This window comes from Propithecus coquereli, unplaced genomic scaffold (assembly GCF_000956105.1).
Source record: "Propithecus coquereli isolate 6110/MARCELLA unplaced genomic scaffold, Pcoq_1.0 Scaffold122, whole genome shotgun sequence".
Lineage (NCBI taxonomy): Eukaryota > Metazoa > Chordata > Mammalia > Primates > Indriidae > Propithecus > Propithecus coquereli.
Genome location: NW_012136303.1, coordinates 2,172,375 through 2,191,921, shown reverse-complemented (window position 1 = coordinate 2,191,921; position 19,547 = coordinate 2,172,375). Strand labels below are relative to the sequence as shown.

At 42.1% G+C, this 19,547-nt stretch overlaps 1 pseudogene; it reads left to right on the top strand.

The window, feature by feature from the left end:
• The first annotated feature begins 14,819 nt into the window (after nt 1–14,819).
• On the top strand, nt 14,820–18,966 carry LOC105827515 (annotated as a pseudogene).
• The last annotated feature ends 581 nt before the right edge of the window (nt 18,967–19,547 follow it).

The following is a 19,547-nucleotide window of genomic DNA, read 5'->3' as shown; positions in this document are numbered from 1 at the left end:
AGCAACAGGGTCTCACTCTTGCTCAGGCTGGTTTCGAACTCCTAAGCTCAAACTTTTCTCCCACCTCGGCCTCCCGGAGTGCTAGGATTACAGATATGAGTTGCCCACACCCAGCCAACACAAAGAATTTCTGAGTAAAACCCTTCTTTGGAAGGATTTATTTTTTTAAGTTAACTCACTAGGCCTAAGTTTCATTCTGTCTCCTAGGATCCATTACTAATTAAATTCTCATTAAACTCTGCCCATGCAGTCTCCTCAGCACAACCACTTCCCTCATAATTCCTTTTAATCTCGGCGTCAACATCAATTCCAATTCCAAAGTCTAGGGAGAAATAAAGGGAGACCAGACCACAAGACTTGTGGCAACCAGGATGAATATGAAAGCAGGAGTTTTGCTTGGTGGAAAGGCAAAGAGATGAGCTGAGAAAGCCAGCTGCTAGGAGCTCCTGTTGTCTTTTTTTTTTTTTTTTTTTTTAGACAGAGTCTCACTTTGTTGCCCGGGCTAGAGTGCCGTGGTGTCAGCCTAGCTCACAGCAACCTCATACTCTTTTCATTGTGAGTCTACAAGAATCTTCCTGTGAGATGGAGTGAAGGCTTGATATGATTTTTGTAGTATGATTGGTTGTTTTCTTGTTTTTATCTTTGAAATTACAGACAAGCAGCAAATCTCCTCACTACAAGGTGAAAAATGAAGTGCCTTGGCTCTTTGGGGTAAGCATGTAAGTTTAGGTCACAACTTTAATCTGCTTCTAGAATGAGTGAAGCTGCTGCTACTTAGGAAAGTTTAAAACTTGACAGTCATCCCATTTTCTTGGAAAGTTAAACAGATTTATTTGATTCACTTTCATGGGTCAGAGTAGTTAAGAGTTTAGTGTAAAGTAAGCAATCAATCTTTTGCTAATTAGTGGCTTCTTATTTCTCTTTACCATGCTTTTTCTATTTTCTAGCAGTAAAAAATAAAAATAAATTACCCTAAGATAGAAGCACTCCTAAATATCAACCTTGACCTCAGAGTCACATTTTTAGCACTTCTTTAAATGTCTTCAGAAATTTGCTTGTAGTATCGGATTTTTAATGACTCTTACAGAACAAAATTTAAGATTTGAGGATCAGTCTGCACGTGTAATATTGGTTCATTTCTTTTTTATTTATTTTAGACACAGAGTCTCACTCTGTCGCCCAAGCTGGAGTGCAGTGGTGCAATCACAGCTCACTGCAGCCTCCAACTCCTGGCCTCAAGAGATCCTCCTGCCTGTGCCTCCCAAAGCACTAGGATTACAGGCTTGAGGCACTGTGCTTGGCCTCTTACCTCAGTTTTTAAACACATTGACATAAATTTTTTAAATTTGATGTCTTATCGCTGATCCATCTATAGTTATGTTCCCTTTTACATTCCTAATATTATTTATTTGTTCTCCTGTCTTGATCAGTCTTATCAGAGACTCATCAATCACATTGGTCTTTTTTTTTTTTTTCTTTTGAGACAGAGTCTTGCTCTGTCACCCTGGGTAGAGTGTAGTGGTGTCATTGTAGCATTGTATCTCAAACTCCTGTACTCAAGCTATCCCCTTGCCTCAGCCTCGCAAGTAGCTGGGACTACAGGCACGTGCCACAACACCTGGCTAATTTTTCTATTTTTAGAAGAGACGGGGCCTCACTCTTGCTTAGGCTGGTCTTGAACTCCTGAGCTCAAGCAATTCTCCTGCCTCGGCCTCCCAGAGTGCTAGGATTATAGGCGTGAGCCACGACACTTGGCCCACGTTGGTCATTTCTAAGAACTGAGCCTCCCTGGTGGTCTGGTGGTTAGAATTTGGCACTCTCTCATTTCTAAGAACTAGATTTTGGTTTTATTGATTTTTTCTTTTTCTTTTCTTTTTTTTTTTTTTGAGACAGGGTCTCGCTCTGTTGCTCAGGCTGGAGTGCAGTGGTACAATCATAGCTCACTGTAGCCTCTAACTCCTGGATTCAAGTGATCCTCCCATCTCAGCCTCCTGAGTAGCTGGGACTACAGGTGCATACCACCACACCTGGATGATTTATTTATTTAATTTTTGGTAGAGGTGACATCTCACTATGTTGCTCAGGCTGGTCTTAAACTTCTGTTCTCAAGCAATCCTCCCACCTCAGCCTCCCACAGTGCTGGGATTACAAGTGTGAGCCACGGTACCCAGCCCTCTTTCCCATTTATAAAAAATCATGTGCCCAGACTCTCTAGACAGATCACTGCCTTAGATTTTGAGTGTGGGGTTTTCTCTGTTGAGGGGAGCTGGAAAAGGTGATAAATAGAAGAGTAGAGGAGGAGGGTAAAATATGAAGAGTATGCGAGAATAGGTTACCATCCCTGGCCTCATTTCATATTTATTAGAGCAGAAACAGCCAAAATTCCATTTATCACCAATCTTCCTTTTCTAAGTGTTTGATTTTTCAGAATGGATGCCCATTTTGACACATTTTAATGCCCATTAAAAAAACCTCAGGTTAATGTTTTCGATTGTGGGTGAATTTGCTCCACTTCAGTGACATTGGACATTTGTTCCATTGTTTCCTTTGGAAAGGCTCAAGGAAGCTAAATGGATGGCATATTGGAATCATTTTTTTATTTTCTTTGGTTATTTTGGGGGCCTTAGTGGGATCAAGAGATTTTGACCCACTCCAAAAAATACTTTCATAGTTGTCTATCTCAAAACCTTTTCCACTTTCTCCAAACAGAACTAATTCATACATATTCTTAAGGTTTATTGTGCTGTATTTCATTGGTACTGACTTGATCCTTTTCTGCAGAAAATTTCGTCTGACATTAAAGCCTCTTCTCTTCCTTCTGCTGTAAATTTGTTGAGAGCTGTCACAGGCCATCAGCTCAGCTTGGGCTATGCTTAGTGAGTGCTTGTGTAGAATGCACTCCAAGTAAAAGAAATTCAGAAATCAAAAGACAGCATGATTATTGGGGCAAAGAAAGGGAAGAGAAGTGGTTTCTGAAGATCAAAAACAAAATCAATATAGTACCCAGTAAGGTCTTTGTTGAGTGAAAGATAAAACAAGCTGAAAGGAATGATGTCAGGAGATTTAAAGTAATCATTTAGGCAGGGCACGGTGGCTCATACGTGTAATCTTAGCATTTTGGGAGGCCCAGGTGGGAGGATTGCTTGAGGCCAGGAGTTTGAGACTAGCCTGGGCAACATAGCGAGACACCATCTCTACAAAATATTTTAAAAAATTAGCGGGTTGTGGTGCCATGCACCTATAGTCCCAGCTACTCAGGAAGCTACGGAGGATCACGTGAGCCTAGGAGTTTGAGGCTGCAGTGAGCAATGATGACACCATTGCACTCTAGCCCAGGCAACAGAGTGAGGCCCTGTCTCCAAAAAAAAAATAATAATAATAATAACTTAGCAGTTTCTACCAATATTGTATTCTTTATACACTGTGGGAATGACTATCTGGGAAGCCTGGACTCTGACCCCTGTTTCAGTGGAACAGGGAGACAGATTTCATAGTGACAAGAAGCTACCTGAATGATTCTTTTCCTTTTGTTTCTTGAGAAGGGATGCAGCCTCAAGCCTTCTTTCAAATTCTAACTCAGGGCCCTTTAGGTAGAGCCTGAGACTGCCATATGGTTCTTGGTCTCAGAATGGTCCTGAAGCAGGCTGTCTACATAAAACCAAAACCACTCATTAAAATATTATTCAATTTGGCATCTGTTAGGCATAAGAAATAGATGAGCCAATAATTCAGTCACAATAGTCAAATCAGTCTATGTGTATAGATATAGGCCAAGAGATCAAATAATTTTAGTGTTTCTTCAGGTATGGTGGTGCACACTTATAATCCCAGCTACTCCAAAGGCTGAGGTGGGAGAATCACTTGAGGGCAGGAGTTTGAGACCAGCCTGGGCAACATAGTGAGAGCCTAGAAAAAAAAAATTAGCTGAGTATGGTGGTGCACACTTATAATCCCAGCTACTCCAAAGGCTGAGGTGGGAGAATCACTTGAGGGCAGGAGTTTGAGACCAGCCTGGGCAACATAGTGAGATCAAAAAAAAAAATTTAGTGTTGTTAAAATATTATCCTGATTCTTGTTTAAACAGTAAGGAGAAGGCTATTCAAGACTATTGCAATAGGGATATTGAAACAGGGGAGAGATTTCATGCTCAACTCTAACACAGCAAAGGCAACTGGGGATTTATAGCCAAAAATCAGAGTGAGGGAGTCGGGATGGAAAATTGCTACAAGGAGACATAAAGGAGGGTTCTTGCTAAAGGCAGGTCAAGGACTTGTACTGTGCATCAAAGGTGGGGGTTGAGGAACTTGATTAGATACCAAGGGTGCGAGGAGTCTTGCTAAAACTGGGCTAAGCAGGCCAAAGATAGGACTAGGGGCCAAATTCGAGGCCTGGTTGAGAAGAAAGCTCAGAGATACCTAACTAAAGTTTGGTCAAGGAGAGTCTTTGTCAGCATCCACAAGCTTTCTTCTCTTCTCCTCCATTCTTTCCCATCCTGCTGCCCCAACCCTGCCAGCTACAAAAGACAGATCTCCACTTCCCTATGTCAGCCTCTTCCCTCATACTTCTCAGACACACTCCTTAGTGGAAAATGGAGACTTCCAGACTCTCGGGACTCAGGATTGAGCATCTCAACTAGCAGATGTGTCTGTGACTCATTCCAGTCCCTGACTGCTGGGGTGGGTTTATTCCCTGATGAAAGAGTTGGGGCCCTTTCCGCTTTGGAAAGCTTGCTTTCCAGATGTGGACAGCCATCCCTGACAGCCCCACTGGCAGCATTTACAGTCCCCACCCAGGGGGGAGACTTGTCAGTAGAGGAGGAAGAGCTAGGGATTAAGCCAACAGATCACCTTGCCCTTAGCTGGCATATTTTTAGTCAGACAGTTGACAGATTTCACCATTGGAGTACTTTGTGTACAGAACTGAAGGAATTATAAAACCACGGCTTAAGAAGTGGAGTAAATACTGTTTGCATTGTTTTTGTGTTTGTTTTTCCTATCATCGCAGATTGGACTGAGCCAGGCCAGCGAACCAAGGAGTCTGTAGTTTTCTTTCTTTTCACTTCAGGAAAATGTACCAACCTTCTCATGTGGCTCTGGAGTTAGACAGACCTGAGGTTGACCCCTCTCTTTGTCACTCACTACCTCCATGACCTTGTGCTCTGGGTTTCAGTTTCCTCAGCTTGGTAAGCATATTAAATATACATAATGTGCCTAGAGCAGAGCCTGGCATATAGCAGATATTCAGTAAGTGGAAGCCATTACAATTCATGCCTCTGCCTTTGTCACTAACTAGCAGTTTGAGTTGTCTTACAGTGGAAAGAACAGTACAGTGGAAGAGGTTCTAGTCTGGGCTCTTACTGATTCAAGTATCTACTTGGGAAACTCCTTTCCTACTCTAAGCCTCAGTTTCCACAACCGTGGAACCAGCGTGGATGGACCAGATCAGTGTTTCTCACACATGGCTGTACATCAGAGTCACTCGGAAGCTTATTAAAAACATGTCTCCCAGGTTCCACCCCTGGAGATTCAGATTCAGCGGGACTAGGGAAGGTTTTGGGGTTTATATTTTGTAAAAGCTCCCCTAAGAGAATAGATGAACAAATGGGGTATATTCACAGTAGAATATCAATTAGCAATAAAAAATAACAAACTGCTTATTCACATAACAGAAAGGATATAATCTCAAAAATATTATGTTGACTCTCAGGTATTCTGTTATAGCAAAAAAAAAAAATTGTGTTGAGCAAAAGAAGTCAGACACAAAATATTTTATTCAGTATGGTTCCACTTATGTGAAATACAGGAACCAGCAAAACCGATCTAGTGGTAAGAATCAGAGTAGAGGTTACCTGTGAAGGGTGGAAATGGATACTGACTGGAAGGGGCCAGGGAACTTTCAGGAATGGAAGACATGCTCTATTCCTTTATCTGAGTGGTAGTTACACAGGTATATGCACAAGTTAAAATTTATCAAGATCGATACTTAAAATTTGTGCATTTTATTACACATAAATTATGTCTTAATAAAGTACTGTTAGGTTGGGAAGGAAAAGCATCCCTGACGACTCTAATGCACAGTCCAGTTTAGGTAGCCTGGACAAGATGATTCCCCTAAGATCTTCTCTAGTTCTAAGGCCCTGTGATTCTTATAGTCCCACTCCAGACTCGGGGAGTCTGGGGCTCCAGACTGGGGCCAGTCACTTTTATCCACAAATTAGATTATCTCCTTTTTTTTTTTTTTTTTATTGAGACAGAGTCTTGCTCTGTTGCCTGGGCTAGAGTGCCATGGCATCAGGCTAGCTCACAGCAACCTCAAACTCCTGGGCTCAAGCAATCCTCCTGCCTCAGCCTCCCGAGTAGCTGGGATGACAGGCATGTGCCACCATGCCCGGCTAATTTTTTCTATATATTTTTAGTTGTCCAGACAATTTCTTTCTATTTTTAGTAGAGACGGGGTCTCACTCTTGCTCAGGCTGGCTGGTAGACTATCTCTTTTAAGTTTCTTGGTCAAAGACAAGATCAAAGATGTTAAGAAAAGCCAAAGTCCTGAGCCTATCCTAGCACTTAGATAAGAATGTTGATAAAGGTCTTCCAAGCCCCAATATGACAGAACAAAGGCCAAGGAAAGGATATTATATCACCTCCAATCTGATTTGTAACCTGTCCTGTTGGTCCTGTTGGTCCAAGGGGACTAACAAATCAGGACATTCTGTTGTTAGTTTTCTTTTTCTTTTTCTTTTTTTTTTTTTTCGGGGACAGAGTCACTCTGTCACCCCGGCTAGAGTGCAGTGGCATCATTGTAGCTCACTGTAATCTCAAACTCCTGGGCTTGAGCCCTCCTCCTGCCTCAGCCTCTTGAGTAGCTGGGACTATAGGTGTGTGCCACCATGCCCAGCTAATTTTTCTATTTCTTATAGAGACAGGGTCTTGCTCGTGTTCAGGCTAGTCTAGAACTCCTGAACTCAAGCAATACTCCTGCCTTGGCCTCCCAGAGTGCTGGGATTACAGGCACGAGCAACTGCCCCTGACCTGTTGTTGGTTTTCTTTTCTTCTCATTCATTCTTTCATCAAATATTTATTGAGTGCCTGCTTTGTTCCAGGCATTGCTTAGTACTGGGGGTAGCAAAACAAATATGACAGCAAGATACTTGCCCTCATGGAGTTTAGATTCTACAAAGGAGGGAAAGCCAATGCAGAGATAGACAGAGATAATTACAAATTATGATAAATGCTATGAAGAAATAGGATGAACAGGATAGAGAGAAACTGGGGAAAGACACTTTTAGATAGAGTGGTCAAAGAAGGAGTTGATATTTGCACAAAGACCCAAAGGTTACCAGTGATCTAGCCATGTGAAGAGCTGAGGGAATCAAGTTCAAGTCCAGGGAAAGAACATTTAGGGCCAGGAAAATAGTAGGTATAAATGCCTGAGGTGGGGAAGAGTTTGGCATATTCTAGGTACAGGAGTACAGTATGTCTAGAATGCAGTGATTTAGAAGGAGACTGTATCAGATGAGATCAGGGAGGGTTGCAGGATCTTGTTGTAAATTTGAATTTTATTTCAAGAACAATGGGAAGCTAGTAAAGGTTTGCAGCAGGGACTATTGTGATTTGAATTGTGTTTCAGAAAAAAAAAATATCCCTCTGGCTACAATATAGGGAATAAATGGAATAGGACAGAATAGAGGAGAGGATGTCAATTAAGAGACATTCAGTTGTCCAGGCAGCAGTGATAGTGGCTTGGCCATCACTGGCTTGGCCAGGGGAGCCATAAGTTTTTGGTTTATGGTTTAGCAGGGATTCTGAACCTCTGGTACTGTGTTAAGCAAAGACAGAGAGCAAGAACTAACCACTTTAGATGTTGGTGAATCCCTCTTGCTTAATTGGCCTTATCTTTCTAATATTTTCCCCTCCAGTCATGGATGAGGCTGGTTAAAGGATCCCTCAGAATGTTCTGCTCAGTCCCTGAAGTGCCTTTCTTCAGATCCATTCATAAGAGGACAGTCTTGAGAAGAGAGACAAATTTACGACCAGGGCTTCTTCAGGCCCTTTTCATTAGTCCCTTCTTCCCTCTTGGCGTCCCATGTCCAGCCTCAGCAGAATCTGCCCTCCTGACATCATGTCCCAAAGCTCTCTGGACCCTTCTTTCTTTGCTTCTTCCTCTATTCCCTTCCTCAGAGCTCTGCCCTTAGATAGAAAAATAGAAAACTAACCAGTCCAGTAGCACTATTTGCTACCAACTTAATTGCTACTCTCATGTCTGAGATCATTTGCACTGCCCTAGTGACCCGTAAGACAAGCTTTAGAACCTGGCTAATTAAGGAGAGATATTTTGAGGCAGAATGTGGCTTAAATTCTATTTTGTAATTTATGCCCACTTTGCCTTCCCATAGAACTCAGATCATCAGAGAGACCTTCCTTGCCTGAAGAAAAGCATTAACTGGAATCATTATCTTGGAGCTCTGTGGCCTGGGTCAACAGGTAGAGGAATTTGGAGCAACATGGGGTAGAACTGGCTTTCCACAGGCACCTCAAGAGATGACAATCCAGGGCAGTTAATCTTGTCCTTTGCAGCCCCTGGCCAGAGGACTCCCTCTTGTCTGGCAGAAGGCAAGAGCCCAGAGGTAGCCTAGAGAACAGTGGGCCTGGAGGAGGCAGGACTTAAGCAGGCTCCTGGAAGGGTAGGATTTGGAGAAGGAGATGGGGAATAGCCATGGCATTCTAGACAAGAAAAATAGAAAGTTGTTTGCAAGCCAGAAGCTACAAATCCAGAAGTACACAACCCTGTCCTTATCTTGTTCTCTATTCCCCACACACGGTTGTATAGGGACATGCTGGGGGTCAAGCATGAGCCCATGTCTGACAACAGCTGATTCCAACTGATGCTGACTGGGCTGCTTTTTCCTTCCCCCACTCCTCTCCTCACCTGAGCTGGAGCCCACTTAGGAATGAGCAACACTAAGTCACAAACCTTGGTCTCACAGGTAGGGTGAGCCATGTATTATTCTGGTCAAAGAAAGTCATCCCATTCAGAGTGAAACAGAACCTTCACCTTAGCTAGGCTGTAAATAATTGCTCCACTCTTGGAAATCTCAAGACACAAGAACTCTGAACCATAATTGACTTTTCAAAGGGCTGTGATCTGCCAGAGACAGAGACCAGACCAGAGTACCATTTACTTCTTTTTTTCCCCTTTTTTGATATTGTGAGAATATTTTTAATAGAAAATTTCATGTAACCTCCACCCAGAATTGTCCTTATTTATCACCATGTTTGCTTCACTTTTTTTATTTTTAAGATATTACAGATAAAGTTGAAGTTCCCTTTACTATTCAACTCCAATCCCCACAACTCTTCTATTTCTTTCTTTTCCTTTGTACTTATCTTTCTTTCTCCTCTCTCTTTTCCTTTTCTGCCTATTTTATTCTCCTCTCTTTAATTCTAAAATCTAGTGAGTTTAACATTTTATATGCCCCTCTTAAATAGTATTTTTAGGAAAGACTAATTTAAGTTGATATTTACTTTACATGGCTCTTGATTACTTGTGGGGCTTTTGATATACCTAGTCCTCAACTGAAACAGGTTTCTACCCTATTGTGTAAGCTGTGATTATTATGTTATGTGATGTTTTTTCTTGTATTGCTTTTAAATTGCCTCTGAAAGCATGTCTAGAATTCAGAAGATATTTTAAGCAAATTGAAACATTAGAATGAATTTACGGCCTCTCAATGTTACAAATTCAAGTAAAAACACTGAACAGACTGTATCAATTTTAGTTATGTCAGCCAAAAATTAAAATCATTTTTAAATTATAAAATCACATGACTTAGATCACGGTTCAATTTTTACCAAAAACATTACTATCCTTACCAGAGTTAGCTGAAAATCATTGTCTATTTCCAGAAATCAGATTTGTTCTCAGAAAGCAAGACCTTGCTGTCAAAAGGAATATATTACAGCCTCTTTGAAGGGGATGTCACTCATTTGGAATCACAGCAATGAAAGTTAGAAGAGAACTTAAAAATCTAACTCAAATCTTTTCTCATACAGGTGAGAAAAAAGATAGCCATAGAAAGAAAGTAACTTACCAGAAGTTGCACAGCAAGTTAGTGGCAGGGCTAGGTCTAGAACCCACGTTTCCGAAAGCTGGTCCATTCTTTGCCCCACTCCTTTCCATTGAGATATCTGATGCTCAGAGCCCTGGTTAGATAGCTGCAGGTGATGTCTATAGGAAGTCTCATTATTATATAACTGTTTGGGTATAAAGTTAGTGCATGCGGGTTTTGAGAAAGATTTCTCCAGACAAAGATTAGGATAGAAAGAAGAAGTTTATTTACTTTTCCCTGGGCAGAAAAGGGCCAACACATTGTAAGAGAGGGAGATAGTGTTGGCAAAGAGAAATCAGGTACTCAGACTTTTTATTTAGGGGGTGACGAAGGTTTGTGGCTGTAGCCAAATTAACAGGGTACCGTGAACTGTTATATCCGCTCCTTTTAGTGGCAGGCTGATAGCAGATATGATTTTGGGCAGGCTCTGAGGCCTGAAGTTTGTCCCCCTTGTTGTCCGTCCTGGAACGTCTCAGGAACTCCTTGAGGCTACAGAAACAAATTCTAAAAAGGCAGTCTTAGTCAATAGGTCTAGCAATCACAAAATAAAAAAATTTACATTTCCTTTTTGTCTGCTGGGGTCCTTTTAAATGTTGTAAAAACGGAGCTCTGCAGGGTGCCTGAGAGAGAGTACAGAGAGAGCTCATTTTTCTGTTACTTCACTAGCAAGACCAACCATCCTTTCAATAGCTTATTGCTGAAATTTTACTAAGCATAATTTTTTTTGAGATGGGGTCTCACTATGTTGTCTGGGCTGGTCTTGAACTCCTGGGCTCAAGTGATCTTCCAGCCTCAGCAGCTAGGATTACAGGTGCACACCACCACACCTGGTGTGAGTGTAATTTAATGTTTCCTCCAATCCACAAACTTCCTCATAGCAACCATATCATATTTGCAGTGTCAACTTTCTCAATCCTGTAACCACGGCTGGCTTCGTGAGCATTCAACTTGCGCAGTTGCACAGGGCCCTATGCTTAGAGGGCCTCAGGTTTGGTTTAATGTTCTCCTGTCCCATCTCTTAATTTTTTAACAAAGGGTCCTGCATTTTCATTTTGCATAGGGCCTGACAAATTTAGGTAGCCTGAGTATAACTTACCTCCTAGGAGATAGGAATGAGGAGGAATTTGGTCTCCCTGTTTTATCAGGAGAGAGGTAATGGAATACCTAGAATTATTTCTTGGGAGAGGATCAGGAACTTGGTACCTGTACTCCTGACTCAGGCCACCCACTACTTCCTACATTCTCAGGGGCACCTGTTGATTAGGACTTACTGATTTGCCCAGGATGTGGTTTGGCTTCTTAAGAAATCTCCAGCTAACATAACTGATTAAAATAGGATGGAAATCTCAGTAATTGGGTTTGGCTGTGCACATCCAGCCATCATTGGCCTGAAAGGCTATAGAAGAAAGCCTCTCTCTAGGGCAGGATATTCAAAGAGAGTGGACGGGGCAAGGCGGCAGAGGCAAGAGGAGAAAGGCACCCCAGGCTGCTGCACAATGTGAGAGAGGGAGGACCCGGCACAAGCTTCACAGAGGTGAGTGTGGAGCACGTCAGGAGCTGCAGACCAAAACTGGAAGGAGGCTAAGGAAATTAGAGAGGCCCTTGCTTGAGAGTAATTCATAAAATCTTCCAAGACCCTGTAACGTTCAACCACCTTCTTTCTTCTGCCTACCCAAGGTGTTTATTTCACCTGTTCCTCAACTCTAGCACTTCTCTCCTCCTTTTTTGTTAGTTTCTTGTCTTTCTCCTCTGCAGGACTGAAAGCTATTCGAAGGCAAAGAGTCTTTGTTATACATCTATACTGAGCAGGTAGTAAATCGATGAGAGAAACATTTCCTGAGGCCTTAATTGGTGCTGAGCACAGCTCTGGGCACTGGGGTTATAGAGAAGGGGTGAGTTTGGCACAGATTCTGTCCTTGATGTGTCCTTAGTCCAGAAGAGACAGACAAATGAATAAATAATTACAATACATTGTGTTTAGGGAAGAGGGAATAATTAACTCACCTGGAGGGGAGCCGTCAGGTAAAGCTTCCCATAGTGTTCAAAAAATATTTGTTGATTGACTGGCTATTCTAGGACAAAACTAAGGAGATCCAAACATATTGCCATGCTCATGCTACCCCAGAAATTATGTTTGATCTCAGACATCACTGCTAAGCTTCAGTGAACATTAATGAAAGGCCCTGATCAAGCCTCCTATGCTCACCCCAGCCAGGCTCTTGCTGCAGATCTAAAACAAGCTGCTCAGGTGGGTGAAAGATGTTGAGGGGAGTGAGAGTCCCCATGCGGCTGCTAAACAGCTGGTGTGCAGAATCTAGGTAACTAAGAAAGGAAGATAGGTCTCCTCTGGGGCCCACCCCTCAGAGTTTAGGACAGCTAGTTTGGCTAAGAAACTAAACCACAACAAAAATCGTGTTACCTTTCCCAAGTTTTGGCATTTCAGAAACAGTAGCTGATGAACCAGAAGGGTAATAGGGTTTGAGAGTGTCCCAGGACAGAGAAGGGGCCTCAGGTAAAAAGAAAATGTACTACAAGAAAGCCTTATGTTTTGGTGACAGAGCTGAGAACAAACTCTATCCTGAATTTGAGGTAGAAGAGGAGAGGAAGGTCCTGCAAGTTTCCCAGGCTCATTCTCACAAATCAAATACAACTCTCCATCCAGCTTCTTTAAATCATTTGAGGATATGTCAAGTAGCATCTAGTGTTTTATTTACAAAACGCTTTGTTTTTTATTACAAAGTAATGATATTCTTATTTAAAAAAAAAAACTCAAATACAGAAATACGTAAAGTAAGAAGTGCATGTCTCTACTTCACTCCTCATTCTCCATTCCACTCCTAAGGAGTAATTGCTATTAAAATTTTAATGTTTATCCTTCCAGAATTTTCTTTTCATATGCAAGCATGTATGTACATATTTGAGGATGTTTTGATGTTTATGGGATCACACTGTTTATATTCTTCCAATTATTTCGGTATTGTATTACTTTAAGATATTCTAACCCAGTCTAGAATGATATGCCTCTTCCAACGAGACATTTTCCCCACAATAGAACTGAACTATTGCCTGAACTGAAAAAAAAAAACAACATCTCCTGCCCTCATGTGACTGTGATTCTGTATGAGCCTCACTCAGGTTTTAGGGATATAATATACAAATATTCTGAGCTTTTAAGGGCCAGAGACCCCCACTTATGGATCCAGAGAAAGCTATGGACCCTCTCCCCTGAAAAATCACATATGCACAAAGTTTTGCAGAAAATTTCAATGTTAAGAATTCCCTCTTGCTATCATTTCCCTTTTCTTCCCATCTATATGCTTTGTTCCAAAAGACTAATCAAAGGAAAAGCTGCCTGTATCACCACTAAGCTGTATGAATCTGCTGGAGACTGCAGCTCCTCCTCCATGCGGGGCCCCAACTGAATAGTTCTTGGCTTCTGTCCACTCTTCTCCACAAGGATGAGCTTTACCCAGATCCCCAGGTCGCTGGCCATTGGTGCTTGGCAGGACTGATGGAAGCCACTATTACAACCAACTGAGCCCAGTCACCTCTCCTCCAATGCCAGCTTGCTGGCTGCCCAGACACCCTGGCTGCCCTCACTGGTGCCACTAGGAAAGCCCAGGGCAGGCTGTCAGGGTTGTGCCTCATTAACACTAGTAAGATCAGCAGCTGACATTGTTCACAGCCTTCAAGAAGACTCTGCTTAAACAAATAAAATGATTAAAATAAAAATAGGAAAGGGAGCTGGGTGCCCACCTGTAGTCGGGAAGATTGCTTGAGGCCAGGAATTCAAGGCCAGCCTGGGAAATATAGTGAGACCCCCATCTCCCTTCCCCAAAAAAGATTCTGTTGCCTTCAGCTCTTCTTCAGTTCTCATCTCTCACTAAACCTCTGTTCCACTAGGCAGTTAGCCATCTCCTATCACTGGGAGATTATAATCCTTTCCTTACCTTTGAGGACCAAGGCCTTGGCCCTGACAGATTAAGATAATAAGCTATCCCCAGCGCCATAGCTAAGGGGATGCTCTCAGTATACAGACCATACACTTACCATACACTTAGTGTACCCCACTCGGTGATGGTCTGGACACTATTGTCTCCTGTATTCCCTCAATCAGAGTTCTTACACATTAGCATGCATGTGTGTATGGACACACACGCATACATACACACATATGAACAAGACTCCTAGGTTACATAAACCGTTGCATTTAGTCATGATTTTTCATGTCCTCTTTTCCAGGGCTTAGTCAGATTCAGTCACACTCCTGCATTTGTAAATTCTTCTACTCTTAAAGATACACAACAAGTGGACTTTATAAAATCATTCTTTGTGTAACAATTTAACCTGCCCCCATAGAACGATGACCAGGAGGCAAGAAACAGAAATCAGGGATTTGCTATGGTCTGAATGTTTGTGCCCTCCCAAATTCACATGTTGAAATCCTCATCCCCATGGTGATGGTATTAGGAGGTGGGGCCCTTTGGAAGTGAATAGTGTTAGGTCCAGAGACGACAGAGAGACACGAAGCCTCATGTGTAGCAAAATGCTGTTTTATTTTGAGCACCTGGGTGCAGATGGGTAGAGGCCAAAGAGCATCCACCCTGAGAGAGAGGAAAGACTTGGGTTTTATAGAGGGTTTTTCTGGGGGCAGTGAGTAACACCTGCAGAGTTAGGGGAGAGGGTAGCTTTGTCCTTATCAGGGGGGATAGGAATGCCTGCCTCGCTGCAGCTGTCTGTGGTCGAAGTTAGATTTATAACCTTGGACTCTCCAGACTCCTGCAGCTTTTGTCTCACGGGCTTTGTGATATTTTTCGAGTTCCCACTCTAAGTAAACCTAACAAATAGGTCTTAGAGGCAGAGCTCTCTTGAATGGGATTAGTGCTCTTATAAAAAAGATCCAAGGGAGACCCCTTCCACTTTGGGAGATTAGAGTGAGAAGACCGCTGTGTAGAAATGGGCCCTCACTACATATCTAATCTGCTGCCACCTTGTTCTTAGACTTCCCAACCTCCAGAACGGTGAGAAATAAACTTCTGTTGTTTATAAAGCCACCCAGGCTATGGTATTGTGTTATAGCAGCCTGGATGGACTAAGACAGGATTCATAGAATTTTAGAATAGAAGGGTTCTTAGATTGTTTCATTCACTAGAGAAATCTTTAAGTTTCTACTCTGTGCCTTATGCTCTGTAGTGAGTCATGTAGTCTTGTCCTCTCATTTTATAGATGAGAAATCTGAGGCCCAGATGGACTCAGGGCCACTCAGCCATTTTTTAAAAATTTTGTTAGAGATGTGATCTTGCTATGTTGCCCAGGCTGGTCTCAAACTCCTGGGCTCAAGTGATCCTTCTGCCTCAGCCTCCTGAGTAGCTGGGATTACAGGCATGAGCCACCATGCCAGCCACATAGCCATTTAAATGCCAGGTTCACTCAGGTGATCTGGCTCCTGTTTCTGCAACACTACCATCACCACCTCTACCCTCTTCTCCAACATGGCTAACTCCAATTCATCCCTCTGTTCTAAGCTTCCCTAGCACCCACACTAGCTTAGGTCTCCCATAGCACCAGTTTTATTAGAACAACTCATTTAGTTGTCAGTCTTCCCACTTAGAATGTCAGCTCTGTGAGGACAGGCATCATATCTGGCTAGGTCATGACTGTAACCCAAGAATGTAGCAGAGAACTGGTTCATCGTAGGCACTTAACACATATTGGTTGAATAGATCAATGTATGTTTGTGTGAAGAAATGAATAAAAGAATGAATGAGTGAATGAAAGAAAACAGGGCTATAGGCCGGGCATGGTGGCTCACGCCTGTAATCCTAGCTCTCTGGGAGGCCGAGGCGGGCGGATTGTTTGAGCTCAGGAGTTCGAGACCAGCCTTAGCAAGAGTGAGACCCCCGTCTCTACTAAAAGTTAGAAAAAATTAGCTGGGCATGGTGGCACATGTCTGTAGTCCCAGCTACTCGGGAGGCTGAGGCAGGAGGATCGCTTGAGCCCAGGAGTTTGAGGTTGCTGTGAGCTAGGCTGACGCCACGGCACTCACTCTAGCCCAGGCAACAGAGTGAGACTCTGTCTCTAAAAAAAAAAAAAAAAAAAAAGAAAACAGGGCTATAAAAGGAAGCTTAGCCTGGTTATATGTTCTGGAGACAAGGAGGCCCGTGAGGAGTCTCTTACGGAAGAACAGATGGGAGGAGTTGTGCTCCTACGGACAGAAGAAATGGAAAAGGAAGGGTGGATGTGAGAAACAGAAGGAATGAAAATCACTAGAACTTAGTAACTGATTGCATCTGAGGAACAAGAGAGAAGGAGAAATTGCTCTCCAAGCTAAGTGGCCCAGCCAGTATCATTAGACGGGTGCTGCTAAGGAGAGGAAGGGAATTTGTTCAAATATAGTTCAGCTCATTTTCCTCAGTCCTAACCTACAAACCATCCCAGGCAGCCCTGCTGGCTAGACTGAACCAAGCTAAAAAAGCCTTTCAGCTGAGCAAGAAGTTGGAATCCAAGTGGCCCTGGGATCCAAAACAGGCAGGAAGGCAAACTGGAATAGGAGCTCAAGCCTATAATCCCAGCACTTCAGGAGGCTGACACTGGAGGATCAGTTGAGCCCCGGAGTTTGAGACCAACCTAGGCAACATAGTGAGACCTTTGTCTCTACAAAATATTTAAAAATTAACCGGATGTGGTGGCATGCACCTGTATTCCTAGCTGCTTGGGAGGCTGCGGCGGGAAGGATCTCTTGAACCCAGGCCTTCAAGGTTACAGTGAGCTATGATGATGCCACTGCACTCCAGCCTGTGCCACAAAGTGAGATCCTGTCTAAAAAAAGAACGCTTTGGATTGAGAGTAACAGAAGATTCATACTAGTTTAAAATGTAAATGAAAATAAAAATCTCAGGACCCCCAGCCCCAATTCCTTATGCAAAAAGGAAGACCAATCCTGGAGGCTGAGTCACACAACACCCCCTTCCAAATGAATAGCTGTTAATAACTTTATGCATCAGCCAGATCTCTCCAGAAAGGCAAAAGGCCTCAGCCATTTATGAAGGATTGGCCCCACAGATCATTCATAAAGAAATTCTTTGCTGGCCTCCCATAAACAAGGACATACAGATTGTAACTTTGGGTCTGCAGGCTAAGTCTAGCTCCTAAAACTAGTCTGTTCCACCCTAATAATGTTGATTACAAGTTTATCTTCCCAGGTTCGGAATAGAGACAAGATCAATCATTCTTTCACCTACCCAGGGACATCTGCATAATTGATTCTTGTTTTACTCCCTTTTTCTCTTCAAACATCCACTTTATCTTAGGTAAGATGTAGATTTCCTTGACCTCATAAGAATGTAACCATTTGCCTCACTATTCACCCCTCTTTTTTGCCTTTCTGTATGCCATCTCCCTTTAAATACTGAGTTCCCAGCCGGGTGTGGTTGCTCACACCTGTAATCCTAGCACTCTGGGAGGCTGAGGCGGGAGGATCGCTTGAGGTCAGGAGTTCGAGACCAGCCTGAGGAAGAGCGAGACCCTGTCTCTACTAAAAAAAATAGAAAAAAAATTAGCCAGTCAACTAAAAATAGAAACAAAAAATTAGGCGGGCATGGTGGCTCACACCTACAGTCCCAGCTACTGGGGAGGCTGAGGCAGGAGGATTACTTGAGCCCAGGAGTTTGAGGTTGCTGTGAGCTAGGCTGACACCACAGCATTCACTCTAGCCCAGGCAACAAAGTGAGACTCTGTCTCAAAAAAAATAAATAAATACATACATACATATATACATACTCAGTTCCCAACCTGAAGAAGTCAGAAAGAAATGAAAAAGATGCCAGCTGCCAGCTAAGCAGGGCATCATTGGCATCATTGGCATCACAGAGGAAGTGGAGAAAGAAGAGAGAGAGGAAGTGGAGGAAGAAGAGAGAGACCCTATCCCAAGTCCCTTTTGCAAGGGTAGGTGGAAAAATAAGGAAAAGATTCTCATCTTTTCTTCCAGAGGAATAAATTTCAGAACAAGACATTTAATGAAGGACTTGAGAATGCTGATGCCTCATTCTAAAACAGATACTAAAATTGATCGTAAAGATAGATTATTTGTGATTAATGAGGTCTGTGAAATGAAAAACTGTAATAAATGTATCTATTCATCTATTTTGAAGCTAAGAAAAAAGAGGATCTCTATATGTGGCTTTCAAATTCACCTCATGGACCATCTGCTAAATTCCTTGTTCAAAATATTCATACCCTAGCTGAACTAAGGATGACTGGAAACTATTTGAAAGGTTCTCAGCCCCTTTTGTCTTTTGATCCTGCTTTTGATTAATTACCACATTACACTTTGTTAAAAGAACTCTTAATTTGGATCTTTAGTATACCACAATATCATCTCAAAAGCCAACCATTTGTGGACCATATGTTTACTTTTATCATTTTGGATAATAGAATATGGTTTTGGAATTTTCAGATCATAGAAGATGCTGCTCTTAGAGAAATAGGACCTCGCTTTGTATTAAATCTCATAAAGATTATCCAGGGAAGTTTTGGAGGACGAACTTTATGTGAAAATCCTCACTACCAGTCACCAATCATGCATTGACATGTCATAAGATCCATCACAGCTGCAAAATACAAAGAGAAACAGCAAATGAAAGAGGTGCACAAACTGAGAAAGAGAGAGCCAGAGACACTTGTCCCACATGATCCCACTGCAGATGGTTTTGTTATACCAGCTGAGGAAAAACCAATAGAAATACAGTGAGTAAAACCAGAGCCAAAAATCAATTTGAAAACAAGAAAGAAAAGGATTTACAAAAGGCAAAGAAAAATGAAACAGGATGGACATTGGGAAAGCAAAGCGAATTGATGGATAACTAATTTGTTCTACAATTACTTTGTATTTATTTTGTATTCAGCGTGTAAATACTTTTATTATTATCTGGTACTATCTTACGTATAATTAGTGTGGCATTCAAAAGAAAGAAAACTTAAAATCTTAAAATCAATGATTATCTTTTTCTAAATAAAATATCACCAGAACTTATCCAAAAAATAAATAAATTGAATAAATAAATACTGAGTTCCCAAATCCCTCTTGGGGTGGTGGGGACAGTCACAGATGCATCTGTGGCTTGTGTTTTTCCTGGGCACATCCTCAAATTTTGGTTTAATAAACCTCCATCGACTGAGATCTTTACCACTTATTTTGGGTTTTTAAAAACAGTAAAGGAAATTTATTGGCTTATCTAACTGATAAGTCCAGATATAAGATGGGCTTCAGGCAAGTTCTGATCCAGTAGCTTAATTCTGTTACCAATGTTCTTTCTTACTGTTATTTACCCAGGTAAATGACTGAGGCAAAAATCTCAATCAATGGAAGTTTATTAAACTAAGACTTTGAGGATGCGCCCAGGAAAAACACAAATCACAGACAAGTTGTGGCTGTTTTACCAAA